This window comes from Electrona antarctica (assembly GCF_951216825.1).
Source record: "Electrona antarctica genome assembly, chromosome: 14".
NCBI classification, from domain to species: domain Eukaryota; kingdom Metazoa; phylum Chordata; class Actinopteri; order Myctophiformes; family Myctophidae; genus Electrona; species Electrona antarctica.
The window spans coordinates 7135169-7142934 of record NC_136795.1 but is presented as its reverse complement, the minus strand read 5'-3'; the positions used below and the strand labels follow the sequence as shown (position 1 = coordinate 7142934).

The 7766-nt window shown below is 53.7% G+C and overlaps 1 protein-coding gene across 1 annotated transcript in view; it reads left to right on the top strand.

Moving 5' to 3' along the window:
- The first annotated feature begins 6241 nt into the window (after positions 1–6241).
- The window catches only part of myo15aa (myosin XVAa), a 106327-nt gene continuing 104802 nt past the window's right edge, over positions 6242–7766 (top strand). Inside the window, exon 1 of the mRNA XM_079519791.1 lies at positions 6242–6265. The gene's annotated coding sequence lies outside the window, so the exon portion shown is untranslated. The remainder of the gene's footprint in view (positions 6266–7766) is intronic.

The window sequence follows — 7766 nt, the reverse complement described above, 5'->3', positions numbered from 1 at the left end:
TGACGGGAAGAAGGGAAAGGGAAAGAAACCCGTCAGTGAGTCGGAGCCGGAGTCGGAGTCGGAGCCGGAGTCGGACGTTAGCGAATCGACCGCGGACAGTGATGACAGTGATGCTCCCAAGAAGGCAGCCAAAGGAAAGGCTGCCCTGAAGGGAGCCTCCAAGGTCATTGCTGTGAAGGGCAAGGGAAAGGGCGCTGACGATGCAGGGCCTTCTGCCGAGGCACAGAAGAAAGTATTGCCGGCTCAACTCAAAGGAGCCACCAAAGTCATCGGAGGCCTCGCAGCGAAACCTTCCCCTTTCGCTATGCCTAAAATGCAGCCAAATAAACCCAAGAGAAACCTCAAAAGCACCTCCCGTCTCTTCTTGCTCGGCGGCGGAGACAAGAAGAAGAAAGATGGCGCTAAACCGAGCCTAGGCGGCAAGTTGTTTGGCGGGTTAGGCAAATCCAGTGCCCCTGCCATGTCTGGCATCAGCTCGTCCAAATTCTCCATGTTTGGTAAGAAAGATGACAAAGGGGACAACAAGCCAGTACTGGGAGGTAAAAAAACGTTGGGCACGCTTATAGCGGCCGACCCAACCTTTAAGGGCAAAAGCTCGATATTGGGGAAGATTGCCGGGGCTGCTAATTGGCTGACAGGGAAGTTCTTGACCTCGAGGGGCCATGGACGTATCGGGGGACGAGTAGGAAAGCGGGGCAAGACACTGTCATTCAATAACGGTGGGGACTATTACAATGATGGCTATGAGTATGATGAGTATGATGATGAATACGGCTATGAGGATGAGTACTATGACCAGCCGCGTCATAGTACGCTTAGGGGCGTCTATAGACACCCCTACGATCACTTTGACCCGTATATAGATGAAATGGGTTACGATGACGAAGATGAATGGGAGGACGAGTACGGTTACTACGATGAGGATGGCAACTTTTACTACGACGACGACATTTACTACGACGAAGAGGCCGATTTCTATGGTGACCCTTATGGGTATTATGGTGATGATTATGGCGATTATTATGACGACGGGCTGGATTATTACTACGGTGACGATGGAATGATGTATGCAATGGAGGCAGATCCGTATGGTTACTACGGTAATAACATGGATGCTATGTTCTATGATCTGTACGACCCCAACATGTATGGCGATTACTATGAACATCAAATGGAATATAACTATGGGATGTCAGACCCGTATAACATGTATGTTGTTGGCTATGAGGCTGAGCCTATGCTTGGTGGATATACAGACCCTACTGCTATGTATAACCCCTACCAGCAACAGCAACCTCTCCCGGAAGCTGGTTATGATCCTGACTCAGGGCTGATGTATGGACAGGAGCAGCTGTATTACCCTGTGCCAGACCCTTATTCTGCTGAGCCTTTCAGAGTCCCCAGACCCCAAGTACGAATGTTTGGCAAAGACAGGCTGGATGTGCATTACCTTCCTCCACCCCCTTCTCCTTATTCTCGCCCCCCTTCCCCTCTCTTTCTCCCTGGCTCCCCCCAGATGGCCCTCAATGACATGGACACCTGGTCTGAGATCCAGTATGAAACACCCATCTTCTATCCCTCTGCCCAGCAGTTCGCCCCAGCCATGAGCCAGCCACAGAGCCCGCTTCTGCCAAGACACTCTCCTCCCATGATGATGCAGCAACCTTACCAGCAGCCTTACCCCACTCACCCTCCCCTGGTCGCCTCTCCCAGTCAAATCACCCTCAACCCCAATCTTGCTCAGCCTGCCTACCCCATGCAGAACCCCTACCTCCCCCAAGACCCTCAGTTCACGATGGGGCAAATGACACCAATGCACTCACAGATGCACTCCCCGATGCCCCCACAAATGTACTCCCAAATGCCCCCACCAATGCACTCCCCCATGCCTCCAATGATGCACTCCCCCATGCCTCCAATGATGCACTCCCCCATGGCCCCAATGATGCACTCCCCCATGCATTCGCCAATGGGCTCACCGATGCCAGTGAGGCGAATGAGCCCCTACCATTCCCCACAGCTGTCTATGCGGCCCGGGTCCCCGCCTAGGGGAATGGCCCCTCACCTTCCTCCACATAGAATGGACTTTCAGGCTGAAATCCCACCGAACCCCTACAAAACCCCTCGCTTATCCAGGAGAGGGCTCGCCTCACGCCCAGGTTCAATGGCAAGCCCGAGGCCTCCCACACGACTGGGAAGGAGGAGCCCTCCTCCTTCCCCGCAGCCTCCCAGAAGAGGAATGTCAATGAGACGTCAACCTTCTCTCTCCAGGGGAAGGAGAGGCGTTGGATTACAGAGGGCCCCGTCCGCCGCTCGCCCACGATCCCCACTGCCCAGCCCCCCGGCCTCGCCTCGTGCGTCACGGAGACGGCGAGAGGGTCCACCCACATCCCCAAGATCGTTCAGGAGGCCCCTGACCCCTCCGGATCCAGTGCCCCCCCCATCTTCCAGACGTAATTTCGGAAGACACTCATCCATAATGACACGTACGTCCTCACGTGCGTCCCCTTCCATGCCCCCTTTCCACAGACGCACCCCATCAATGGCTAGCAGAGGCCAGTCACCCCCACATGCTTTCCGTCCAATGTCCCCCCACCGTCCAACCTCTCCTGGTCCTATGTCTAGCCGCCCGCTCCCCACACGCACCTCCACGCGTAGTAGGCTCAGAGGAGGTAGGGGCCATGTCCCCATGGGGACAGTCAGGCCATCCCCACAGAGACGCAGCAGACATGGTCACCCGCCAGTCACCCAAAACGTTGCCCCTTTTAGGTCCTCCATCCACAGTGTCCACGGGCCGCCGGGCCACATGCGGTCTGCGGCGGGAACTCCTATGTTAGCCAGGACAGGTTCTCGGCCAGTGGGTTTCAGGGAGCCAAATCGTTTTGGGACCCCCCAAGGAGGGTTCCACAGGCCCGTAGGAAGGGGGCAGCCGCTGATGCGTATGGGGACTCAGCCCCCTTTCAGGTCAACTGTCCCAATACCTCCCATGCCTCACCAACATGCATCACCTATATTCTCTCGTGGAACTTCACCCATGCATCCTCTTACTCACCCAGCCTCCCCTATGGGTTCCCCTATGCTTCCCAGGGCCATGGGTCAATCCCAAATGTTTCAACCCACTATGTCCCCTGGTAACTTCCAGCCTACTCAGGTTTTCAATCAATATAGCGCAATGATGGGGCCAGGTCAGTCACAAATGCTGACAAATGGTACGTTAGAGATGTCTCAGGATACATGTGGTTCCTTTCCTCCTCAGTACCCCATGTATCCTTCCCCGTCTCCTATGCAGAGGAGCCTCTCCCCTGTGCCTGGTGGACAGGGAATGATATCACCCGATGGACAAATGAACCAGCAGCAAATGGGTATGGGCTACGGTCCTGTGCCTGGTGGACAGGGAATAATGTCACCCGATGGACAGATGAACCAGCCAATGGGTATGGGCTACGGTCCTGTGCCTGGTGGACAGGCAATGATGTCACCCGATGGACAGATGAACCAGCCAATGGGTATGGGCTACGGTCCTGTGCCTGGTGGACAGGCAATGATGTCACCCGATGGACAGATGCCCCAGCAGCAAATGGGTATGGGCTACGGTCCTGTGCCTGGTGGACAGGCAATGATGTCACCTAGTGAGCAGATGAACCAGAGTATGGGCTACAGTCCGATGCAGAACCCCAGCCCACAAAGTGCTTCCTATGGCTCTCCCCTGCAGCGCAATGCCAACCTGTACACACCTGTCCTCGCACCTGATGATAACATGTCGGCCTCCCCACACCTCTCTGCTTCCATGCTCAACTCCCAGCTCCGTAATGCCTCCTTTGCCTCCCCCTTTCAGCAGCCCTCCTCCCCTGGTGCTCCCGCCATGCCATCTTCTCCACAATTCTCTCCATCCATGCTCTCCTCCCAGCTACGTAACGCCTCCTTCGCCTCCTCGCCCTTTCAGCAGCCCTCCTCCCCCGGTGCTCCCGCCATGCCGTCTTCTCCACAACTCAATCCTTCCATGCTCTCCTCTCAGCTCCGCGATGCCCGATTCACCTCTCCTTTTCAGATGGGCCCCTCCACTCCTGAACCTGCTATGCCGTCTTCTCCATACCTCTCCTCTTCCATGATAAACCCCCAGCTCCGCAATGCACGCTTCTCCTCTCCTTTTCAGATGGGCCCCTCCACTCCTGAACCTGCTATGCCATCTTCTCCATACCTCTCCTCTTCCATGATAAACCCCCAGCTCCGCAATGCACGCTTCACCTCTCCTTTTCAGATGGGCCCCTCCACTCCTGAACCTGCTATGCCATCTTCTCCATACCTCTCCTCTTCCATGATAAACCCCCAGCTCCGCAATGCACGCTTCACCTCTCCTTTTCAGATGGGCCCATCCACTCCTGAACCTACATCTCCATATCTGTCTTCTTCCATGATCAACCCCCAGCTCCGTAATGCTCGCTTCTCCACCCCTTTTCATCTGGGCCCTCCTCCACCCACTTCTCCACACCTCTCCTCTTCCATGATCAACCCCCAGCTCCGTAATGCTCGCTTCTCCACCCCTTTTCATCTGGGCCCTCCTCCACCCACTTCTCCACACCTCTCCTCTTCCATGATCAACCCCCAGCTCCGTAATGCTCGCTTCTCCACCCCTTTTCATCTGGGCCCTCCTCCACCCACTTCTCCACACCTCTCCTCTTCCTTGATCAACCCCCAGCTCCGTAACGCTCGATTCTCCACCCCTTTTCATGTGGGCCCTCCTGAGCCCACTTCTCCACAACTCTCCTCCTCCTTGATCAACCCGCAACTCCGTAATGCTCGCTTCTCTACCCCTTTTAAAGTGGGTCCTCCTGAGCCCACTTCTCCACACCTCTCATCTTCCTTAATCAACTCCCAGTTCCGCAACGCCAAATTTTCCACCCCCTTTAGGGTGGGCCCTCCTGAGCCCACCACCCCAAACCTCTCTGGTGCACTGAGTGGTGGCCTCTTAAAGACTAAGATGTTAAGGCTTCCAGACGGAACCTTGATGATGCCTGAGGCTGAGCCTCAGGCTGTAGCTGGGGGTGCTGGAGGGATCAAGTCTGGCTCGACTATGTTATCCGGCGCTCTACTGAAGCCTGGCATAAAACAAAACTATCGTTTGCCTGATGGCGCCCTAATGTCCAGGCAAGAGGCCGCTGCTCCTATGCTCGGCAAATCCATGGCTGGTGGCCTCCGTGGGGCGAAGTTAAAACTCCCTGAGGGAGGTTTCAGATTTGGTGAAGAAGAACCACAGGGCATGAACCTCTCCAACGCTTTGTCCAAGAACATGAACCTCCGTGGCGCCAATTACCGTCTCCCTGAAGGTAGTTTCAGAGTAGGCGTTGAGGAACCCCAGGGCATGAACCTCTCCAACGCTTTGTCCAAGAACATGAACCTCCGGGGGGCCAATTACCGTCTCCCTGATGGAGGTTTCAGAATCGGTCCTGAGGAACCACAGGGTATGAACCTCTCCAACGCTTTGTCCAAGAACATGAACCTCCGTGGGGCCAATTACCGCCTCCCTGATGGAGGTTTCAGAATCGGTCCTGAGGAACCACAGGGTATGAACCTCTCCAATGCTTTGTCCAGGAACCCCAACCTCCGCGGGGCCAATTACCGTCTTCCTGATGGCAGTTTCAGGGTTGGCGTTGAAGAGCCACAGGGCATGAACCTCTCCAACGCTTTGTCCAAGAACATGAACCTCCGTGGGGCCAATTACCGTCTTCCTGATGGCAGTTTCAGGGTTGGCGTTCAGGAGCCACAGGGCATGAACCTCTCCAACGCTTTGTCCAGGAACCCCAACCTCCGTACAGCTACGTACCGTCTGCCAGATGGAACTCTGGTACAGAGGCCACAGCCTGCTGGACGTGGCTTCGACCTCTCCAATGCCATGTCCAAGAACCCCAACCTCCGCGGGGCCAATTACCGGCCTGGCATCTTCACACGGCCTGGCGCCGAGCCCGAGCCCCTAGACCCCCGGGACCTCTCCAATGCTATGTTTAATCCCAACATCAGGGGGGCCTCATACCGCCTGCCATCATACGCGATAGTGATGCCCCAGGTTCAGGGCTCTGAACCAGGGGAGCACTGGGCCCAAGGCACTGATGAATTTGCGATGATGCAAGACATGGAGATGTGGACGCCGGAGATGTGGGCTATGTATGAGGAGGGGATTCTGATGTACCCCGATGGACCCGAGGGGGAAGGACCTGGGCAGTGGATTCTCAACAGAGATGGAGAACCACAGGGGAACTGGTATGACAAGGTATGTATGTTATGTATGTAGGACAACACTAATTGCGAACGCAGTGATTGCGAACGCAGTGATTGCGAACGCAGTGATTGCGAACACAGTGAGCACTAACTATGAGACATAGCAGAACATGTCTGTCTGTCTGTGTGTGTGTGTCTGTCTGTGTGTCACGCTGTAACACCACCCGCCCGCCACCAGAGGGCGCAGCTGTATCACACACAAAACACACACACACACACACACACAACTTAACTTAAAAACTTAAACGTTAAAAAAACCAAAAAAATAAATAAAGAAGTACGTAATTTATTCTAATTGTTATTGCAATTTACGAGCTGCGTTCACTTCCCTCGTTCACGTGTCTTACTTGTATGTATATCCACACTCACCAGAACAGAATAAAAAAAGTAATAAACTAGAAAAAGTGCCCTTCTGGGCACAGGTCTCCACCAGGAGGATAGGAGAGTGTGTGTGTGTGTGTGTGTGTGTGTGTGTGTGTGTGTGTGTGTGACGCGACTTGGCCTGTTGTAGCGCCACCATGAGGCTGATTTGAAAACTGTCAAGTGGCATTTCTTCCTCAGCCTAGTAGTGGGAATAGGTATGCACAGTTTCACCGCAATCGGATGCTGTGTTGAGGAGTTGTGGCGATTTGTACAAAACGGGCTACTCCTGAAAACTTTAGAAGCCAATCGTAGCCAATCAGGATGGATAATTATGAGAAATCAAACAAATCACATGATCACATGACTATGGAGAGCATGTGTACCGATTTGCGTGAAATTTGGATAAAATCTGAAGGAGTAATATTAGAAAATGTCTTTTACATATGTCGGCCTCCTGGTGGCGCTATAAAGAGCAGATGTGAAAAATTCCAGGCAAAGGTTTTTCCTTGACCTCTAGGGAGTGTGCATACATGGTTTTACACAGATCGGTGCAGTTATAGGTAAAAACACAAATCGGCCAGTTATAGCGCCACCATGAGGCTGAGTTGAAAATATTCAAGTGGCATTTCTTCCTCGGCCTAGTGGGAATGTGCGTGCAAAATTTCACGGAAATCACATGATGTGTTCATGATTTGCAGCATTTTGTTTGAAACGGAGCACTCCTGCGAACTTTGGAAGCCAATCGTAGCCAGTCTGAAAAATCTGAAAGCCCCTTTTTGTTGACTGGCTCTAGAGAGACTGTGTAACAATTTGCGTAATGTTTGGACAAAATCTGTAGGTGTACTGTCAAAACATTTGTTTTGTACAAAGAGGCCTCCTGGTGGCGCTATAACATGCCAATGTGAAAACTTTGGAGCAGAGGTTCAGCTCTGGCATCCAGGGAGTGTGTGTGCAGAGTATGGCTGCGATCAAGCCAACGGTGCCAGAGATTAGCTGTTCACAGACGGACGGACAGACACACGGACGGACGGACGGACGGACACACGGACACACGGACGGACGGACGGAGTGCAAAACATACTCTCTCCCCATGCCTTCGGCCTGGTGGAGACAATAATGTTTCTTTGGCT